The sequence below is a fragment of the Vipera ursinii genome (assembly GCF_947247035.1).
Source record: "Vipera ursinii genome assembly, chromosome: 5".
Taxonomy (NCBI): Eukaryota; Metazoa; Chordata; class Lepidosauria; order Squamata; family Viperidae; genus Vipera; species Vipera ursinii.
In genome coordinates, this window is record NC_139518.1 from 33,365,257 (window position 1) to 33,387,651 (window position 22,395).

Consider the following 22,395-nt stretch of genomic DNA (forward strand, 5'->3'; position numbering starts at 1 on the left):
GGTTTCAAGTGATATAGAATTAAGATGACATAGACAACTTCAAGATCCATTTCCCCTTTGTTTTTAGATGTTATAGCTGCTTTCTATAACCCCAGAAATTAGCCTCTAAGATTAGAGCAACATTTTCACATGCCATTTAATTAATAGACTAGTGATAACTCATAGAGTTTATTTATTTATTTATTTATTGATGGGATTTATATCCTGCCCTATCTCCCGAAGGACTCAGGGCGGCTAACAACAAAACATATAATAAGTACAGAAATCAAGATAAAAATAAAATTGAAATCATCTGTGCAATAAATTAAAATTAAAGAATTAAAAAATAAATTAAAAATTCTAAATATAATTTAATTAAAATGCCTGTCAGTCCAGGTCAGCCTGGTGGAACAGGAGTGTTTTGAGGCCACGGCGAAAGGATTGGAGGTTTTGGGCCATCCGAAGCTCAGGGGGGAGCTGATTCCATAGGGCTGGCGCTCCCACAGAGAAGGCCCTCCCCCTGGGGGTCGCCAGCCGACATTGCCTAGCTGACAGTACCCTGAGGAGGCCTTCTCTGTGTGAGCGTACTGGACGATGGGAATTTGTTCCCGGCAGCAGATGGTCCTGCAAGTATCCCGGGCCTAAGCCATGTAGGGCTTTAAAGGTAAGTACCAGCACCTTACATCTCACCCGGAGGGCAACTGGTAGCCAATGCAGCTCACGCAGGAGGGGTGTAATATGGGAGTATCGGGGTGCTCCCATCACAACCCGTGCAGCTGCATTCTGCACCAGCTGAAGCCTCCGGGTGGTCTTCAAGGGCAGCCCCATGTAGAGAGCATTACAGTAATCTATACGGGAGGTTATTCAAAGAGTTATTCTTTGAAGGATTTTAAAGCATTATATTTGAATTTGTGTTCCCAGAAGGTTATTATTTAATGCCATGAAAATAATCCTCCGGCACTTTTTTCCTATCAAAATGACATTTTCATGCATTTTTCCCCTCAGACACAATTGGCCTCCAGTACATTGATATAGTTGGAATGTACTACTGTTGAATTTAATAATGAGATACCTGAGAAAATATTGTGAACGTCCTATCTTTCATTATGCAATGATCTCTATGAGAGGTTTGTAGCCTTCCTGAAATCATGATGGAACTTCTCCTATGGAGCTTTTACACATTGTTACAGTCAGAGATGCTACAGAATGCTGAAAACATATTTTTACCACCTCCAACCATAAGATAAGATGAAAGAGGTCACCAAGAGGAATTTTAATGAAATTTTCCAAAAATAAGATACCTTATTCCTTTTGTGAAAGAAGAAAAATTCTGATAAATTGCAAATACAATGATCTGTAGCACTATGTTGTTAACTACATATAATGTTTCTGTATTTAGGAGAAAATGCTTCTTCCAGGTATGTATATTCGATCAGAAGACATATACACTTCATAAAAGCATCATATGGAAGTTTTCATATTTTCTTCCAGTGCAAACTTCATTGTTTTACATTTACTGACTATCAAAGAAACAGTTTATTTACTCTTTTTCACTGTAGCTGCAATTGTCATTAAATTTTGCATTGCAGTGTCTCTTCTCTCTTCTTTTGCTAGCAATTGCAGTCTATCATATGAATAGAAAATTGGTATTGAGAATTGAAGCAATGACAGAACAGCACAAAAGTCTAATCACACGGAGATAAATAAGAAACACTTTCTGAAAATTCACAGTATTGTTCTTCTGTTCCATTGGGATCTAAATGTCACTTTAATTTTCAGATGACATATTTAGGGCTTTACATTGTTCTAAATGTTCTTCACTGCATAGGAGATTAAACAATATTTTTATATTAGACATGTTGAAATGACAGAGAGGCTATTTATACTAGGGAAGTGTTAATAATACTTTTCATGTGGTTAATGATTTAATTAATATTTATATCACTGAACTGATATAAGAGAAATTGGTAACATTTTCATTCTTTTTTATTTTTAACTTAACATTTTTAAACAGCTCTGGACTGTTTTCAAGGAGATGTAGAAGTGAGTAAAATAGGTTTTGTTTATCTAATTATCCCTTATTTTGAGCAACCTATGCATAGTTGATTTTTTATGGTATATTGTAGATTGGGAGTCTGTATCACAATGTTCTTTCAAATACACATCCCATTGAAAATGTTGTCATCTGGGCTTCCGGTTTGCACTTGTGGCACTTGCAGAAAAGCAGGGAGAGCCCTCTCTTTGCCGTCCGGTTTTCTTCCCTTGGGAGACTCTGAAAAGGGTCAAAAGTCACTCTGGAGGGGTGACGACCATGAGGAGGCCCTCCGACTGATCACGGAGGGGTGGAAGCACCTCCTTTTGATCTGGAGCAGCTCCTTTGGACCGATGAAGAAAATATCTGCCATCAACATGGCCAATCACTAAGCTGTTTCCAGCCGAAAGCCAAAATTACCACCAAGCACAACGAAAGCAACACGGAGAGATTAGGTGACACCCTACCTTTCTTATTTCCCCAACTACCTTCCTGTGGGAGCTGTCAAGCCCTTCGGGCTCGACATCACAGAGGGGACCGGGGGAGCACAAACGGCAGTACCTGCCCTGCCCAGCCACGCCCGAACTCACCAGCTGTCCGGTGGGCGAACGCCGAACCTGTAGCCGCGCCAGCAGCTGAGAAGTGGCCAAAATCCACTGTGAGAAGCCGAAAGGAGCCCGCGCCGGCACGACCAGCTGAGAGGTGGTCGGAATTGACTACGTGTAGCCGCAGGGAGCCCGTGCTGGCGCGAACAGCTGAGAGGTGCCCGGGAACGACTACGTGTAGCCGCAGGGAGCCCGTGCCGGTGCGAACAGCTGAGAGGCGGCCGGGAACGACTACGCGCAGCCGCAGGGAGCCCGTGCTGACACAAACAGCTGGGAGGCGGCCGGAGATGGCTGTTGGCGGTCGCGCGGCTCTATCGGCTGGGGGGCAGCCAGGAGCACCTGTGGCTAGGGACACCTACAGGACTTCACAGCGGTCAGCTGTGCGGCGGCTGGGATCGATCGTCGGCGGCCGCGCGGGGCTTACGGAGCCTCAGCCGCCTCCACCGGTGGTAGCGCAGGGCGCTCTACAGCTGCGCTCAGACGGCGGGGCTTGCCAAGGGGCTGCGGGAACAGCACGGGACGCTGAGATGGTGGAGGGGAGCACAATGGGGACTTTGGGCTATGGGGGAAGGGGGTGCTGGGCTTATACCTTCCTTTGAGTTGTATGGTCCTCGACAGCAGGGGAAGAGGCAGGGCGTGGGGCGACGGGGTAGGGGCGGGGTATTTACGCAGCTCAGGCGGATGCTGGCCTGCACGGGGAGAGGGTGGGGTTAATGGGTGGAGCTGTTGCCCAATTATCGGCAAAGTGTAAAAGGCGCATTGGGGGTGAGTAACTCCCAACGCTGACTTTGTTATTGCTTGGAGATCTTGCTAGTAAAGGTACTCTCGCAGTCATCCGTACTACGTCGTGGTTTTTCCTGCTTGCTTGCGTTTCTCGGCGTAGACGAGGTGTTGACAGGAGCATTTTGAAAATTTCTTTCCCCCCCCTTTGGAATTGTGGCGTTTGCTTACCTGGGGAGTTAAAGCTTCGAAAAGAAAAGTATAACTAAACTAAAAAACTAAATAATTGGACTTGAACCTTTTGGATATTTGGGGTCCCAAAAAGTTCCTATTTCTACAGGGACCTATTACCCTATCTATTTGTTAAGCCAGGGGGAGGGAAAGGGGAAAAATAAACTGGATAAAAGCCTAATTTGAGTCTGGAAAAAGATTTTATATGCTATCAAGGACATCTTGTGGTGAACCCTGGTATAGCAAGGAAATTTCTCTTTCACTGTAAGACCTGATTACAGCCCAAGATTTGTCCTTGGTACTATCTAAAAAAGATAAGAACTTGAAACAGCTGTGAAAACAACTTCTAGGAATAGTGGAGGTGGACATTCACTGACTCCTATTAAAAATAGCTTCCACTAAAGAACTATATGTAAACACCTTAGAAATGGAGGAATACTACCCACAACTAACTAAAAAACTTTGAAGCTACTGAGCTAATGAATTCCAGACTGAAAAACAAAGGTGCCAGCCTAAATTTACAAAATGAAGCCCTGATTTGAACTGATGAACCTACAATCCAAAAAGCAACAGAAAAGGAACAAGTTAATATCAAATCAGAGGACTCTAAAGAACAACAAGTACAATTTACTGAGAACTTTGATAGCCAAACTTTGATTTCAACTACAAAATCTACAACTCAAAAAAACAACACAAGCTGAAGAAAGCAACACGAAGATGGAGGGTTCTAAAGACCTATAAGTACAGCATACTGAGAATTTAGACAACCAAAGAACAACTTCAACACTGGACATGACCTCTTACCCAAGTCAGATGAAACCAGAAGAAGAAGATCAGACTGAACCAACGACAAATATACTGAACCAAACATTGAGATTTGAACTATTAGAGCAACAATTCAATGATCGCAAAGGGGGCAGTTCCATTGAAAAATTGACAACTGGATGGTCTCCCTTGACTCAAATAACATGTGTAGGAATGAAGGGAGATTCACTTGAGGATTTAAAGGCACTGGTATGGAAGCCTGCCTGGCACAAAAAGAAAGCCAGAGTTAGACTTATAAAATGTTTTTTTTTTAATTTACAATGGAAGACCCTAAAACTTTACTTAATGGGCTAAGGGGGGACTTTAAAAGATATTAACTTGATTTAATATTTAGGATTTAGATCTATTAGAATATAGTTTTGAATTATAATATCAAAGTTGGATTGAGACAATAAAGGACATTTTATTAGTAAGTGATGAGGTACTAGGATGAGAAATATATTTGTGAAATATATTTGTGAAATAAAATAAGAATGTATTTAACTAAGCAATATGTGTATTTTAGATATGATAACTACTATGTAATGAAATAGGGGAAATTTGGGTTACCCGAAAGCTAAACATTATGGATCTTAAAGGCTAAATTGAAGCACTGTAATTGAAATTAGGTAAAATTTAAAAACAGGACATGATAAGTATAAGTAAAAACATATTGATAAATGTCTTAATTGATTGTGTTATAATTAAAATGTATTAATTTGATTGTGATATAGTAATTAAGGGAAATAGAGAGGGAATTTTTGATGATGTAACCTGAGATGTGTACAAAAGATTTTGTTATTGGACTTTTGATTACCCAATCAACACATTGCTTCCTAATAATTTGGATATTAAACTGGAAAACAGTGGAACAACCTGCCTCCAGAAGTGGTGAATGCTCCAACACTGGAAGTTTTTAAGAAGAGACTGGCCAGCCATTTGTCTGAAATAGTATATGGTTTCCTGCCTGAGCAGGGGCTTGGACTAGATGATTTCCAAGGTCCCTTCTAACAACAACTTCTTCTTCTTCTTCTTCTTCTTCTTCTTCTTCTTCTTCTTCTTCTTCTTCTTCTTCTTCTTCTTCTTCTTCTTCTTCTTCTTCTTCTTATTATTATTATTATTATTATTATTATTATTATTATTATTATTATTATTAAAATTAATAAGACTTGGTTTTTTTAAAAGAAAATGTTGTCATCTGGCTTCTTGTTGTGCACAACCAAATGAACACAAATTCTAATTACAATTAAACCATGAACATGATTACCTTGGAAAAGGAGGAAGAATATGAAGAGTCCTGGATAGATTCCAGACCTTCCTCTACCCGAAATTGGAATGTGATAACTTGTTGTAGCCAACTCACCATGGCCAACTCACTGCAGGACAACTCACCATGGACAAATTGCCACAAATTGACAACTCACTGTGGGACAATTTAACAATTAGAACAGAACAGAACAGAACAGAACAGAACAGAACAGAACAGAGTAGAACAGAGTAGAATAGAATAGAATAGAATAGAATAGAATAGAATAGAATAGAATAGAATAGAATAGAATAGAATAGAATAGAATAGAATAGAATAGAATAGAATAGAATAGAATAGAATAGAATAGAATGGACCTTGGAGGTCTTCTAGTCCAGCCCCCTGCTCAACCAGGAGAACTTATACCATCTCAGACAGGTGATTGTCCAGTCTCGTCTTGAAAATTTCCAGTGATAGAGTGCCCATGATTTCTTGGGGTAAGCTGGTCTATTGGTTGATTGTCCTCACTGTCAGGAAGTTTCTCCTTAATTCCAGGATGCTTCTCTCTTTGATCAGTTTGTTGATGTGATCTTTTTAGGGATATTTGAAGTGACTTTTTAGAGGATATTTGAAGTTGTTTCTTTGCTAGGTGTCTGCATGTCTTCTTTGAGGGGGAGGTTATGGGTCTGCATGTTTCCATATATGGGGAGTAATCGATTGCTCAGTTTTAGTGGGGCTGCTACTGGTTGGGTAGGTTTGGGCAGAAGGGGTTTGTTTGTTGCATGCTGTTTCTTTCTTTGAGTGTTGTGTTTCCTTTTGTGTGTGACATACCTCCATTTGTCTTCCTCCAAGGGTTTATCAGTTAAGGTCAAATCCTCTGTGAGTTATTTGTTCGTTGTTTGGTTCAGTTGGGGAGGAGCTTTCTTTTGTACATTGGGGTTTGGCTAGGGTTGCCTCTAAATTCCCAACCTTTTCTTCTAGTAGTTCGTATAATTTGCATCTGAAGTATGTATGGTTTGGGTGTTATTTGGGCATCAGTGCATACATGGAACATATGTTGCATATCACAATAGTTTCAGTTGCCTGTTCCATGGGTTTGGTGTTTGATAGTCCCTCCTTTTGGTTGGTGGTTGTGCTTTGCTGTTGGCTTGTTTCTAGCTTCTCTGTTTTGGGTAATTATGCCTATTTTGCTGTCCTTTTTTCCGGTCCGCAGAAGAGAAAGGGAAGAAAAGGGGGGGGGAAATGCCGCTGCCTGCAGGCCTTCCTGTCTGCTACTGCTGCCTTGCCTCCAGCTGCAGGTAGGCCTCCTGGTTCACAGAAGAAAGAAAGAAAGAAAAAACGCCATCGCCTGCAGACTATGGTTCACCACTGCTGCCATCTGCTGCCTCTGCACTGCCCCCCAGCTGCTCAGCGGTCTGTTGCTTTCCATTGCGTCACATTGCCTCGCATTGTCGCCAGCAGGGTATCTGGGAGAAAGACAAAATTCACATAAGTGTATTTCTGGATCAGGCATGAAGGTGGTTTCTAGGTCCTATATAATCCTTCAATCTAAACCAGTTTAATGCTAATACAAGGACTCCTTTTGGGTTCTTTTTTAAGTGGTTCTATAAAAGTCAACAAAATACTGGCTCTATATCTATTAACTTTCAGAAAATAAAAAGGCAATCAGATATTTTTAATCAAATAACATTAAGATGTATAAGTGCCGCATAGCTCAAAAGCAAGGATAAAACAGAAAATGGATAATTAAGTCCAACCTTTATGCTGTGTGTTACAAATATTATGTAGCACTTACTGAACACATGCAGAACTATTTAGCTGGTAGGGATGATATATCAAATATTAACAAGGTCAGGCACAGATTTTGATTCACCAATCAATTTTTCCTGAGCTGAAAATCCTGAATTCTCCCTCTCCCTTCTTAATAGTAAAGAAATACTGGTGGGATTTACCTTCAAGCTATATTGAGAGGGAATAAAATAACAAAGGCTTACAGGTTTTTAACCTGTATTTATCTAACTTTGCTAATCTCTGCTGTCTCTCAACTGCTAGGGGAAATTATCTAAATGAAAAGAGAGGGGGAAAAAGCCCAATAAACTAAGCTCATGAACCAGCAGTATCTTCAAATGAATTTTGAATGGAAAATACTTTTAGAATTAGCATTCTCAGATATATTGTAAAACTTGAACAATTATAGAATACCCTCTCAGGCAGGTATAGGTCTATGTGGGTTTGCTTGGGATGAATTGAGCATGTTATGTGTTGCATTTAGGTCCCATTCATTCTTTTACATTTCAAGGGAATGAAATGTACATTTTACAAGGTTTTTAATCTTTTAAATATTAAATACATTTTGTGGCAATACATTGGTTGATTTTTCATATGTCACTCTTCTTAGCTTGTTTCCAATTAATCCTGATTATAAGTTTGGAAATAGTCTGGTGGCAGTTTATCTTTTATCAATAATTAGGTACGTATACAAATAGCTCTGCCAACCTAGCAGTTTGAAAGCACGTAAAAATGCAAGTAGAAAAATAGGGACCACTATGTTGGGAAGGTAACAGCGTTCCGTGCGCCTTTGGCATCTAGTCATGCCGGCCACATGACCACGGAGACGTCCTCGGACAAGCGCTGGCTCTTTGGCTTTGAAACGGAGATGAGCACCGGCCCCTAGAGTTGGAAACGACTAGCACGCATGTGTGGGGGAGCCTTTACCTTTACCTTTACCTTACAAATAGCTAAAGAAATAGTAGTCTTGCTTAGATATTCTTCTGAAAGGGAGTGAAACTAATGAAAAAATAAAGCCTTGCATTCTCGTCGTGCTCTTTGCGCCATCTCAAGTAAGCTGATGATTAAATACATGTTTGTTATAAATATTTATATATCTCCCCAATCTAATGATTTGCACAGTTCACAATCCATAAAAATGCTAAAAACCCCAAATCTCAGAACACTGCATAAATTCATAAAATTCAGGTAAGCATAACATTTAAACTTGACTAATACTTTAGTATTAATAAAGTGTAGCATAGCTATTCAAATTTGCTTCAAACATGCACTGGAACAGTTCAATTTTGACAGCCCTTCTAAAGATGTGCAACATCTGAATGTGAATTTGTTTACATGGTAGGGGAAGCCACTATAAATCCCACATTATTTGGCCTGCCTCTGCTTGCAGTGTGGAACTGAAAGAAATCCTTGAGTATGAAAGTTATAATCCCTCAGAGATGCCATCCAGGGTCCAATAAAACAAAATTCTAGGTTGCAGAGTTGCAATTTGCAGGTTCCATTGAAATTTAAGTATAGCTCTCCATCAGTTCTTCTCAGAAGATTAGTGAAACCAAGGAATGACATGGGAAGGATATGAAGATAGCAGAGCAGGCAACAGATAGCAGCCCATTCTCAGGTACTAAACCTTCAGAAAGTAGGACTTATAATGAGTCAGTCAGTGTTTATTTTGGTCAAAAATCAGTAGAGAACAAAATAATTTGCAAACTGTTTAAAAGTAAAAATGGCTGATTGACTAGAGTTGGATTCACAGGATTCACAGTGAGTATGCATAAAACATACTGAATAAAAAAAAGCTAAATGTTCCAGCAATGTGGATCTGTAACTGATCATGGGTATGAACTACAGTGGTTTGATTTGATTAATCATACAATGACTATGAAAGAAATAATATTTATCTTGTCTTAGGAAAAACCACAGCAAAAAATAATGTTGTATATGTTTTTATAAATGGACAGCAGAACAAAAACATTGCTGAACATCTTTTATTAGGTAAACATGTTGCAGCTTTTTCAATCTTTTACACAATCTTGTTGAGAGTATAAAAAGGGAGTCAGAAAATGAAGACTCACAAACAAAATGGTTTCAAGGGTGTTTCATCATTTTCACACAGGAGTATACCAGCAACAAATGCACGCTAATTGCTGGACAGAAGATCCTTGGCCCTTTTTAAAGTATTTTAACCACAATCAAATAATTCATTCATTCAGTGATGTGGAGATAATGGGTTGGTTAGTATTGGAAATCTTTTGGAAAGTTCCTTACAAGAGGGAAAATGAAAAATATTCATAGTTTCATAGCAGGGCAGTTAAAATGTTAAAATTGCATTTTACCAGAGACTTTGACTGAGCATAATTGAAATCAGATTTTTCTATGTAAGCAAGAGCCTACTAAATGAAGCCCTTTGGTGCAATGGTTTATTCCATATATTTTTAGGGCAGCTGAGATGTGCAATAATGCACACTTTTTCATGGCTTGGGGATTCTAATTATATTGAGACACTAAGCAAGTTTGGAACACTGTTTTTAATAATAACATAGAGTCCTCGGATTTTAATCAGAAAAAAATAGATTATCTGCATGCCATTGAAAGATATTTTGATGCAATTAATGTTTCTTTTGACATATCAGAACTGGTAATTAAATGCAGAAAACAAATTAACATAGTCATTGGTATTACAGCAACTAATTTTATCATCATTAATTTTATTTATCATTCAATAAACAGAAAATTTCCTCCTAAAACAACTCTTGATAGGCCCTGCATCACCAATACTGCTCAAATGATAGTGTTTCCCTCAGGACATCCACATTATTCCCAGTACATAATTTATTTAGAAGCTAGCACAAATACATTTATTCATGGCTGAGGAGAATGAGACATTCTCCCAAAACCAAAATGAGAAACCAGGGAGAAGTGAAAATGCTCAGCAGAAACTGAGAAAACAATAATAACAAAAAGTAAGCTGAACGAAATCAAGTTCAACAAGAGAAATGTTGCAGGCTTATGTATGAGCAAATAGATTCTCGATGAAGACTGAGGATATATTTGTAAATAATATTTGATTATGTGCTCATATCTGTGTCCCATGTTACTTTCTAGGCAACTTGTATATACACTTGCCAATGGTTGTTCTACATAGATATTGATGATATATAGTCCTGAAGGATAAGCTTGCTTTGCATAACTATCATCCAATCACATCTTTGGAGGTATTGCCAAGTTATACAGGTAGTCCTTGATTTACAACAGTTCATTTAGTGACCATTGAAAGTTAGAACAGCACTGAAAAAATGACTAATGACCATTTTTCACTTATGACCATTGCAGCATCCCTATGGTCCTGTGATCAAAATTCGGATGTTTGGCAACTGGTTCATATTTATGATGGTTGCAATGTCCAGGGGTCACATGATCATATTTTGTAATCTGCTGACAAGCAAAGTCAATGGAGAAGCCAGGTTCACTTATCAACCAGGTTACTAAGTTAACAACTGCAATGGTTAACCTAAGAACTGTGGCAAAAAAAAGTAAAAAAAAATGGGGCAATTTACAAATGTATCATTTAGCAATATAATTTTTGGGCTCATTTGTGGTCATAAGTCAAGGACAACCTGCAGTCAGTAAAATATTATATATATTAATGCTAGATATATCTATATATATCTATTCTATATCAGGAAATTTTATAAATAACATAGGTATAAAATGTTTACAGTACTTTGCTCACGTAGTTCCAAGTATTGCATATGATTCATTTTATAAAACAGTACAAAGCACTGAAGCTGATTTCTGGTTCTCTCCAATATTAAATTCATACTATTTTATTCTACATCAAGTAGTGATATTTTTTTTGCAGCTAATAAATAAAAAAGCTCCCACAGGACTGTTTCTGCCATAGTTCTTTACATGCATAGATTTTAATGTAGTAAGGGACTTTCTGTTGTTTTATACAAATGATTCTTCCTAATACGAAGAAGTATGTACATTTTCCTCTTTTTACCATTACTATTTAGTTATTTGATAAGTTGTGAACTGTTTTCTAAAACTGGGGAATGTATGGCTATGATTTACTAATAATTTCTGGTAAGACCTTAGGATAGAATACAATGAATATTACCAAGTACTGTAGAAGTTTTCATTAGGATGATACTAATGAAAATAATAACAAGGATGTTGGATATGATAATGATGTGAAAGAGGCTGTGTCTCCTGATGACGTGGACAGGATTATGAGGAGACTGGGCTCCACCACTTGTTTACTGGACCCGTGCCCCTCCTGGCTGGTTTATGCAGCTCGGGAGGAGACACGAGGCTGGTTCCAGGCAGTAATTTATTTATTTATTTATTTATTTATTTATTTATTTATTTATTTAATTTGTATACCGCCCTTCTCCCGGGGGACTCAGGGCGGTGAACAGGGCAATACATAAAAACTAGATACAAAAATTAAAATTATTAAAACATGATTAAACAATGCCCATAAATTAATACAAATTTAAAATTAAAGTCATTTATAAAAATCCCACCCCGTCCCATCAGTAATAACTGCTTCCTTGAAGGAGGGTATCTTCCCCGCTGCCTTGAAGGAGGCAGTGGTGAGGCCCCTCCTCAAGAAGCCTGCCCTGGACCCGGCTGTTTTAAATAACTATCGTCCGGTCTCCAACCTTCGCTTTTTTGTGAAGGTTGTTGAGAGTGTGGTGGCGCATCAGCTTCCTCTGTTCCTGGAGGAAACTGATTATCTGGACCCGTACCAATCACGTTTCAGGCCCGGGTACAGCATGGAGATGGCATTGGTTGCACTGGTGAATGATCTCTGGCGGGCTCGGGACAGGGGATGTTCCTCTGTCCTAGTCCTTTTAGATCTCTCAGCGGCTTTCGATACCATCGACCATGGTATCCTACTGTAGCGTCTCAGTGGGTTGGGAGTGGGAGGCACCGTTTTATGGTGGTTCTCCTCCTACCTCCTGGGCCGCTCGCAGTCGGTGTTGATGGGAGGGCAGAGGTCTGCCCCGAGGTCTCTCGTTTGTGGAGTCCCTCAGGGGTCGGTCCTCTCTCCTATCCTGTTCAACATCTACATGAAACCACTGGGTGAGCTCATTTGTGGTTTCGGGGTGGGGTATCATCAGTACGCTGATGATACCCAACTTTTTCTTTCTACCCCGAACCAACCTAGTGATGTACTCAACGTGATGTCCCGTTGCCTGGAAGCGGTTGGGGTTTGGATGGGGAGAAACAGGCTTCGACTCAATCCTGCCAAGACTGAGTGGCTGTGCATATCGGCATCTTGGATAAACCAGGTTGTTCCACCACTAATGATGGGGGGTGAGGTGTTACCCCCCGTCGATAGGGCTCGCAACTTGGGCGTCCTCTTGGATTTACGGCTCAATTTTGAAGATCATATAGGAGCTGTGACCAGGGGGGCTTTTGCCCAGCTTCGTCTGGTGCGCCAGTTGCGGCCCTATCTGGACCAAGATGCCCTATGCACAGTCACCCATGCGCTTGTGACCTCCCGGCTAGACTACTACAATGCTCTGTACATGGGGCTGCCCTTGAGGACCACTCGGAGGCTTCAGCTGGTGCAAAATGCAGCTGTGTGAGTTGTTATGGGAGTTTCCCGATACTCCCATGTAACACCTCTTCTCCGTGAGCTGCATTGGCTTCTGGTTGCCCTCCGGGTGAGATTCAAGGTGCTGGTAATGACTTATAAAGCTCTAAATGGCTTGGGTCCGGATTATCTAAGGGAACACCTGCTGCCGGCATCAACTTCCCATCGTCCTGTATGCTCCCACAGGGAGGGCCTTCTTAGGGTATTGCCAGTTAAGGAATGCCAGCGGGTTATTCCCAGGGGAAGGGCATTCTCTGTGGGTGCACCAGCCCTTTGGAACCAGCTTCCCACGAAGCTTAGGACCGCCCCTGACCTTCGCTCATTTCGTAGGGACTTGAAAACCTGGTTTTTTGAGCTGTCTGGCCCAGACTGAGGGGTTTTAATTATTTAATTAATGGGGTTTTAGTTAAGTTCAGGGATTAATTTAATCTTAGTTTTAATCATTTTTAATTGTATGTGATGTATTTTAACTTTTAATTTTCCCTGTAAACCGCCCGGAGTCCTACGGGAATAGGGCGGTATATAAACTTAAATAAATAAATAAATAAGACATCCATGCAGTTTAAAATGAATATAAAGGCTTACTGCAAGCTCATACTCTCTACAAGAATCTGAACTACTAGAGGCCAAAGCAAATTGGTGATTGATAACAGTCAATGAAATTCAAGGTGAGTTGGACTTAGATCTTTTGTGAGCATGAAGGGACTCGAGACTGATGACTCATTTGACCCCTCCCTCAGGCTCAAGCTGGTCATCTCCTATAGGCTGTGGCTCATACAAATATACAAAAAATAACAAGTATGTGAGAGAGACAGAGGATAAGACTAGATCTTTGTCTACTGAATATATAAGAACAGTAAATATTTTGCCTACTATAGAAGAATGGGTGCTTAAAGTATCGAATCTTGCAGAAATGTCTAAGATTTCTGCTTATTTGAAGGATCATTCACAAGAAAGATATATTTCAGTTTGGAGAAGATGGATAGATTATATTCAGAACAAATATGGGACTAAAAAGTTCCATTTAGCTTATGTGTAGATTTTAGAGGGATATTGTTATTAATTTTAGTATTAGTATTGATTATATTTTTGTTTAAGTTATTATTATTATTATGTTTTTAATAATTTGAATGTATCTATGTTAAAGGGGAGTTAAAGCACATTATGAATTTGGTTAATTTTACAATGGATACTTTTAGTTAGAATATGATTATTATATCTATAATCCTGTATTCAGCTCTGGGAAGTGGGGGGGGGGAAGGAGGGTGGTTTGGGGTGGGTGGGCTTTGGGGATATGTATTGTAAAATTTTGTTTTAAAACTCTTTAATAAAAAAGGAACAGTAAATATTTATATAATCATGAAACATTAAAGCAAAGGAGTCTGCTATGCGGGACTTGCTCCAATAATCATATCACCTATTGTTATTAAAGCTGTACCATATCCTGGTATTCATCTTTTGGTAGAAGGCAAATCCAGAATAGACATTACAGATTTATTTTAAAAGTTAAGAAAAGAACGGAAACATAGACATGTCATATTCAGGGTAGAATTACATAAAGGGACAGTTTTCTACATTTTACAGAGGTGAGATCATATTACCATATTAGTTTAACATACAGAAGTATTTTGGCAATCAGATTATTTTTGCTAATGCATTTGCTAATTGCAGAGTAGTTTAATCAAGAAGATACTGTCCCCTGCAGAAAAGACTTAGGTACCATACTGAGAGTGCATACTATTACATTAAGGTTAATTAAAGCCCGGGGGCAATAAGGTCTTCTTAATTAAACTTCATGCATAAAAATATTTTAAAATAAAATACAGAAATCTATAATTAAATACAACAGCTAATTGTTTTTTCCCTGTGGTTACACACATTTTAATAACCTTCTTCAGCAGATAAAATCTGAGAAAAGAGAATATCCAATGGAAAAATAGAAGGAGGAGTTAATGGCCAAGAAGGATCAAGTATGATCTGAAAAGTACACCTGCTGAAGTAGCTCTGCAGATATTGAGATTTGGCATATTTAAAAACTGTCTGCCATTGCCTCAAGGCTATAAAAATAAACCCTGGACTCCTATTTTCTTTGCATAATTTTTACTGAAAACAGTACTCTCTTTTGTGTAATAAGTCAATATATTATTGTACAATAAGACTTTTCCTATATAAACCTTAAGTATGTATGATATGAAGCTATATATTTCTCATAAAGGTAAAGGTTTCCCTGTCAGTTGTCAGGACACAGTGGTCATCTCTATTTCTTGGCCAATGGAGCCAGTATTGTCTGAAGACAATTTCTGTGGTCATGTGGCCAGCATGGCTATATGTCAAAGGTGCACAGAATGCTGTTACCTTCCTACTGAAGTGGTACCGTTTATTCTACTTGCATTTGCATGGTTTTGAACAGCTAAGTGGGAAGGAGCTGGGGCAAGTAATGGGAGCTCACCTCATTGCGTGTAGCTTAGGACTTGAACCTAGTCGGTCGGCTCTATATATTAATATCTTAGATATTAACTCATGTACTTTTTGTTTAGAAATCATTTTTATAATTTACTCTTAACTATACTTATTGTAACTTAAGTAAGATGGAAAAGAACAGACAATTACTCAAGTTCACATATTAAATGATATTTATTTGCAATGTTTATGGAAGATATACTGTCATTCTCAGTTTTTATAATGTGATATTAGTCACAGGAAAGCCTTATAGAATATGAATTCATGTTATTTTAGTAGTTATTCAAATCCCCAAATCTTACAAACCTTACATTGTTCCTCCATGTAAAAAGGACTACCACAGAGGTATTACTATCATGTTTCCCCAAATATAAGTCCCAGTCTTATATATTTTTTGCTTCCAAAAGAGATGCCAGGTCTTATTTTAGGGGGATGTCTTACCCGTTTACCTGAGGACCACTGCAGCAAGGCCTTCCATACCCTGCTGACACCTGCCGTGCTGCTGCCTGACTTTTTCTGCAGCCACTTGCAGCCGCTCATGGCTGGAGGCTATGTGGCACATTGCACTGGTGCCACTGCTCATGGCAGGAGTGGCACTGGCGCAATGAGCCATGTGGCCTCCTGCCATGAATGGCAGCACCAGAACAATGCACCATGTGGCGTCTGGTCACGAGTGATGGGGAAGCTGGGCACTGGCGCAACAGGTGTCGGGGAATGTGAGGGTTGGCTGTGGCAGTCCTAAGGTAAGCAGGTGTGGGGTGTGTGCAGCAGCTCCACTTCCCACCCTTGCTCTAGCTTGATTGTTATACATGCACCTCACCCCAAAACTAAGGCTTATTTTGGGGGTAAAGCTTATATTAGACACAAGTGTAAAAATCAATTTAGGGCTTATTTTCAGGATAGGTCTTATTTTTGGAGAAACACAGTATCAGTTAGCATCAATCCAAGTCAAATCTTGGAATTTAGTAATAGTTAAAGAAGTGTGATAGAGATAAAAATGGCAAAAAGATGAATTGCACTGAGGTTAATAATTGGTCAGAAGTAAGAAGGCCTGGAAACTTGGAATCAGTCACAGAAAATTTATTAACAAAATTAATTCTCCACATACAAAGTGGGAAAATAATAATGGATTTGCTTGATGGCATTACATCTAAATCCTTTCATATTTATTTGTGTTATCTTACTTTTGGTCATTTTCAATTATTCTGTTTGAAGTACATGTATAAAAAGAAATACACGTGCATGCAATTATTATATAAAATAATATTAAATTTCATTATAGCCAAAGTAATTTCAAGTATAGAATCAAATTTAAAAACATGATGATTACATTATCTTAAATTAAAAGAATTGTAATAGCTTAAGCACAGAATGTAATAAAAACATGAAAGCATAAATTATAACATACTAAAACCAGCCCCAAAATAGCAACCATAATGTACATAATAACAGATTCAGCCAAGACCTGACAATATCAAAACATTTTGCTTAGAGAAAGGCTCGGTTGGATTTTCCTAATGAAACTGCATTCACAGAGACCTATGGCTCTACCCTTAAACATTGGCTGTAATTGGCTGTAATGTTTTGCTTAAGGCAAGTGGCTTCTCTGTGTGTGCAGAATTGAGGCAGAACATTTTCTTCTGCAACACTAAGCTTTTCATTGAAATGGAGTGTACTTACTTCAACCCACCCATAGATGTTAGGGTGAAAATAACCAATCATTATTTTAAGCATATACAAAGATGAATGTAAATCTTATAGATCTCATATACGCATGTAAACCTTGAACTGAGATTTGCAGACAACTGACAGTCATCAAAGAACAAGCATAATACCTTTATGATATAATGTCCCTGTAAAAGTTGTCAAAGTCAATCAAGCCTAAAAAAGTTTGGATAAAAAGAAAGAAAAAATACTCAATAATAATGATTCACATGTTATACATAAAAACTGCAGAATATTTTCTGTAATGTTTTAATTTGTTGTTGTTAGTTGCGAAGTCGTGTCCGACCCATCGTAACCCTATGGACAATGTTCCTCCAGGCCTTCCTGTCCTCTACCATCTTCTGGAGTCCATTTAAGCTCACACCTACTGCTTCAGTGACTCCATCCAGCCACCTCATTCTCTGTCGTCCCCTTCTTCTATTGCCCTCAATCTTTCCCAGCATTAGGCTCTTCTCCAGTGAGTCCTTCTTTCTCATTAGGTAGCCAAAGTATTTGAGTTTTAGCTTCAGGATCTGGCCTTCTAAAGAGCAGTCAGGGTTGATCTCCTCTAGGACTGACCGGTTTGATCGCCTTGCAGTCCAAGGGACTCGCAGGAGTCTTCTCCAGCACCATAGTTCAAAGGCTTCAATTCTTTGGCGCTCAGCCTTTCTTATGGTCCAACTTTCACTGCCATACATTGCAACTGGGAAGACCATAGCCTTGACTATATGCACTTTTGTTGACAGGGTGATGTCTCTGCTTTTTAGTGTGCTGTCTAGATTTGCCATGGCTTTCCTCCCAAGGAGAAAGTGTCTTTTAATTTCTTGGCTACATTCCCCATCTGCAGTGATCTTGGAGCCCAGGAAAATAAAATCTGTCACTACCTCCATTTCTTCCCCATCCATGTGCCAGGAATTGAGAGGGCCAGATGCCATGATCTTGGTTTTCTTAATGTTTAGTTTCAACCCAAGTTTTGCAGTCTCCATCACTCGCAACAAGAGGCTCTTTAGTTCCTCTTCACTTTATGCCATTAGAGTGGTATCATCTGCATATCTTAGGTTGTTGATGTTTCTTCCGGCAATCTTAATTCCAACTTTTGATTCATCTAGCCCTGCCTTTCTCATGATGTGCTCTGCATATAAGTTAAATAGGCAAGGCGACAGTATACAGCCTTGCCAGACACCTTTCCCAATTTTGAACCAATCAGTGGTTCCGTGTCTAGTTCTCACTGTTGCTTCTTGGTCCACATATAGGTTTCTCAAGAGACAAATAAGATGGTCTGGTATGCTCATCTCTTTAAGAATTTGCCAGAGTTTGTTATGATCCACACAATCAAAGGCTTTAGCATAGTCAATGAAGCAGAAGTAGATGTTTTTTTGGAACTCTCTAGCTTTCTCCATGATCCAGCGTATGTTAGCAATTTGATCTCTAGTTCCTCTGCCTCTTTGAAATCCTGCCTGTACTTCTGGTAGTTCTCGATCCACATACTGCTGGAGTCTAGCTTGTAGGATTTTAAGCATAACTTTACTAGCATGTGAAACTATCGCAACGGTGCGATAGTTTGAACATTCCTTGGCACTGCCTTTCTTTGGAATTGGAATGTAAACTGATCTTTTCCAATCCTGTGGCCACTGTTGAGTTTTCCAAATTTGCTGGCCAATTGAGTGTAGCACTTTTACTGCATCGTCTTTTAAGATTTTGAATAGCTCAGCTGGAATACTGTCACCTCCACTAGCTTTGTTGTTGCTCAGCTTTTCTAAGGCCCACTTCACTTCACATTCTAGGATGTCTAGCTCGAGGTCAGTGACCACCTCATTGTCATTATCAGGGACGTTAAGCTCATTCTTGTATAGTTCTTCTGTGTAATTTTGCCACCTCTTCTTAATCTCTTCTGCCTCTGTTAGGTTCCTGCCATTTTGGTCCTTTATCATGCCCATTTTTGCATGAAACATTCCTTTCATCTTTCCAATTTTCTTGAAAAGATCTCTGGTCCTCCCTATTCTATTGTTTTCTTCTATTTCTTTGCATTGTTCATTTAAGAAGGCATTCTTATCTCTTCTAGCTATTCTTTGGACTTCTGCATTTCATTGGGCATATCTTTCTTTTTCTCCCTTGCCTTTCGCTTCCCTCCTTTCCTCAGCTATTTGCAAAGCTTCCTCAGACAGCCATTTTGCTTTCTTGCATTTCTTTTTCTTTGGGATGTTTTTGGTTGCTACCTGTTGTACAATGTTCTGAACCTCTGTCCATAGTTCTTCAGGCACTCTGTCTAACAGATCTAATTCCTTAAATTTATTTGTCACCTCTACTGTATATTGCACAGGGATATGATTTAATTCATACCTGACTGGCCTAGTGCTTTTCCCTATTTTCTTTAATTTAAGCCTAAACTTTGCAACAAGAAGCTCATGGTCTGAGCCACAATCAGCTCCTGGTCTTGTTTTGACTGACTATATAGAGCTTCACCATCTTTGGCTGCAGAGCATATAGTCAATCTGATTTCTGTGTTGACCGTCTGGTGATGTCCATGTGTAGAGCCGTCTCTTGGGTTGTTGGAAAAGAGTGTTTGCTATGACCATCGTATTCTCTTGACAAAATTCTATCAGCCCGTGCCCTGCTTCATTTTGTACTCCAAGGCCAAACTTGCCTGTTATTCCGCTTATCTTTTGGCTTCCTACTTTAGCATTCCAATCCCCCATGATGATAAGGACATCATTTTTGGTCTTAGTTCTATAAGGTGCTGTAGGGCTTCATAGAACTGGTCAATTTCATCCTCTTCAGCATCGGTGGTTGGGGCATAGACTTGTACTTCTTTGATATTGAATGGTTTGCCTTGGATTCGAACTGAGATCATTCTGTCATTTTGAGGATTGTATCCCAGTATTGCTTTTCCTGCTCTTTTATTGACTATGAAGGCTACTCAATTTCTTCTGAGGGATTCTTGCCCTCAGTAGTATACCTGATGGTCATCTGAATTAAATTCACCCATTCCTGTCCATTTTAGTTCGCTGATACCTAAGATGTCGATGTTCAGTCTTGTCATCTCTTGTTTGACCATGTCCAGCTTTCCTTGATTCATGGATCTTACATTCCAGGTTCCTATGGAGAAAAAATCTTTACAGCATCGGACTTTCCTTTCACCACCAGACACATCCACAGCTGAGCATCCTTTCAGCTTTGGCCCAGTCGCTTCATTCTTTCTGGCACTACTAGTACTAGCCCTCTGCTCTTCCCCAGTAGCATATTGGATGCCTTCCGACCTGAGGGGCTCATCTTCCAGCGTCATATCGTTTTGCTTTTTGGTACTGTCCATAGGGTTTTCATGGCAAAGATACTGGAGTGGTTTGCCATTTCCTTCTCCAGTAGATCACGTTTTGTCAGAACTCTCTGCTATGACCTTTCCATCTTGGGTGGCCCTGCACAGCATAGCTCATAGCTTCATTGAATTACACAAGCCCCTTCACCACGACAAGGCAGTAATCCATGAAGGGGAATGCTTTAATAGATTTTCTTCAATAAGCTGTTGATTTTTGAATGTTGTTTAATTGAGAATTATGTTCAATAAAAACACTGTGAATAGCTGCAACTTCCAGGATAACATGAAAGGAGAAAGCATATTATAATTGTCCTTTATGGAGATGAAGTGTGCATAGATGCCAGGAACAACCATAGCTGGACATTTATGCACACATATAAATATATTCTAGTGGCTTTTCCCAAGAAAACAGTTGTTTGGTATGCAAAATTTATATTTTGGAAATTCTGTTAGATATCTGTAGCATCTAAGCAGCCTACTTCTGCTTAGAGCCTTTAATGAGAATGGAAACAATTTCAGAAATACATCCCACATATTTGACTTTTCAAGAAAATAAATCATTTTTAGGTGGGTTGCACTGTAAGTGAGGAAGGATAAAATGTGCCAAATTTCAAGTAATAGAAAAAGATATTTCAGTTTCACCTATTCTCTCTCTCTCTTTTAAAAAGTGTTCATATCTTTGTTGCTTCTAAGTAGGTTATGATCAAATTTATAGCAATAATATCACCTAGGTCATTGGTTCCCTGAAGATGTCCCAAAGCTTAATGACCCAAGGAAAGTAATACTGGCATTCTTAAATAAACTTGGAGGCATTATCATGCTTGCCAAGTAGTTGAGATTTTTCTAAACTCTCAGTAATGCCAAAGCCTTATGTTTTGCAAAGTGTTGGTAAATATGGAAAAACTAACCTGCAGAAAGGTCATCTTAGTGGTAATGGTTGTCAGATTTAAAACCATAAGAACCACATTTTGCAGACTAGACTCTAAAATTCAGCAATAGTATTTTGTAGCCATATCCTGCCTTACCAAATTCTGAACAATTATGGAGTAGATCATGAAATGGAGATTAAAACCTCACTTCTCCCATGCGTTCATCATTAGAGCTCATCTAATGAGACACAGTAAAAAATTGATAGAAAGTATTTAATAGATGAATCAGATCAGCTTTGGGAAAAGTATTGTGAGTTTCTCAAAATAACATTGATATATTGACCATATCAGCCAAGCCACACTCCATTCTTTTGTATTCATTAAGTTGGTAAGCAAGATCTCTCTTAAAGAGTTCTATTACAGTTAACTGCTGAGGTATGTGTTTTATACCTCAGGCTAAACTGTCACATATTTTGCATTTTGTTGGGATTTATAAAAGCTACAAGAAGAAAAGAAGAATTAGTAGCTTTTATTGACACATTTTTGTAATAAAAGATGACAGTCAAGCAGTCAATTAATTCTACTCAGTGTGCCACATTTTCCTGGGCCTATCAACTGTAGTAGTAGAAGGCACATTTTCTTGATGGGAGACAGCCTAGTCATAATAAACTGTGAGCACTTGCAGTAAAAAGGGCAAACTTTCTTCCAAAAACATAAATTCTACAATAAAGAACATAAAATCCGCATTGGGAGGGGAGAAGCCTTCTATAATTATAATCAAGCATCTAAAATAAAATATTCCTATAGTTCAAGAACAGCAGGCTGTTACATTTGAAACTCTAGGGCTTTTGCTAAACTACAAATGCAAATGTAAGTCATATGAATAGGGGTGAGTGGGATTACAGCTGCTGTTTAAGAAGATTGGGGAAACTCCCAAATGGTATATTTTGCTTCTTTTTAAAAAAATGGTAAGTTCTTAACTAAAGGTCATGGACAATTTGGAGTACAAAATGAATAATAAAACCTCATATTTGTC

General features: G+C 39.0%; 1 long non-coding RNA gene across 1 annotated transcript; it reads left to right on the forward strand.

Annotated features, from left to right (window-relative positions):
• The first annotated feature begins 2,585 nt into the window (after positions 1 to 2,585).
• LOC310640983 lies at positions 2,586 to 2,933 on the forward strand. Its single transcript, XR_014492642.1, has 3 exons — positions 2,586 to 2,713; positions 2,744 to 2,773; positions 2,834 to 2,933. It is a non-coding gene; the product is annotated as an uncharacterized lncRNA (long non-coding RNA).
• Positions 2,934 to 22,395: the final 19,462 nt, after the last annotated feature.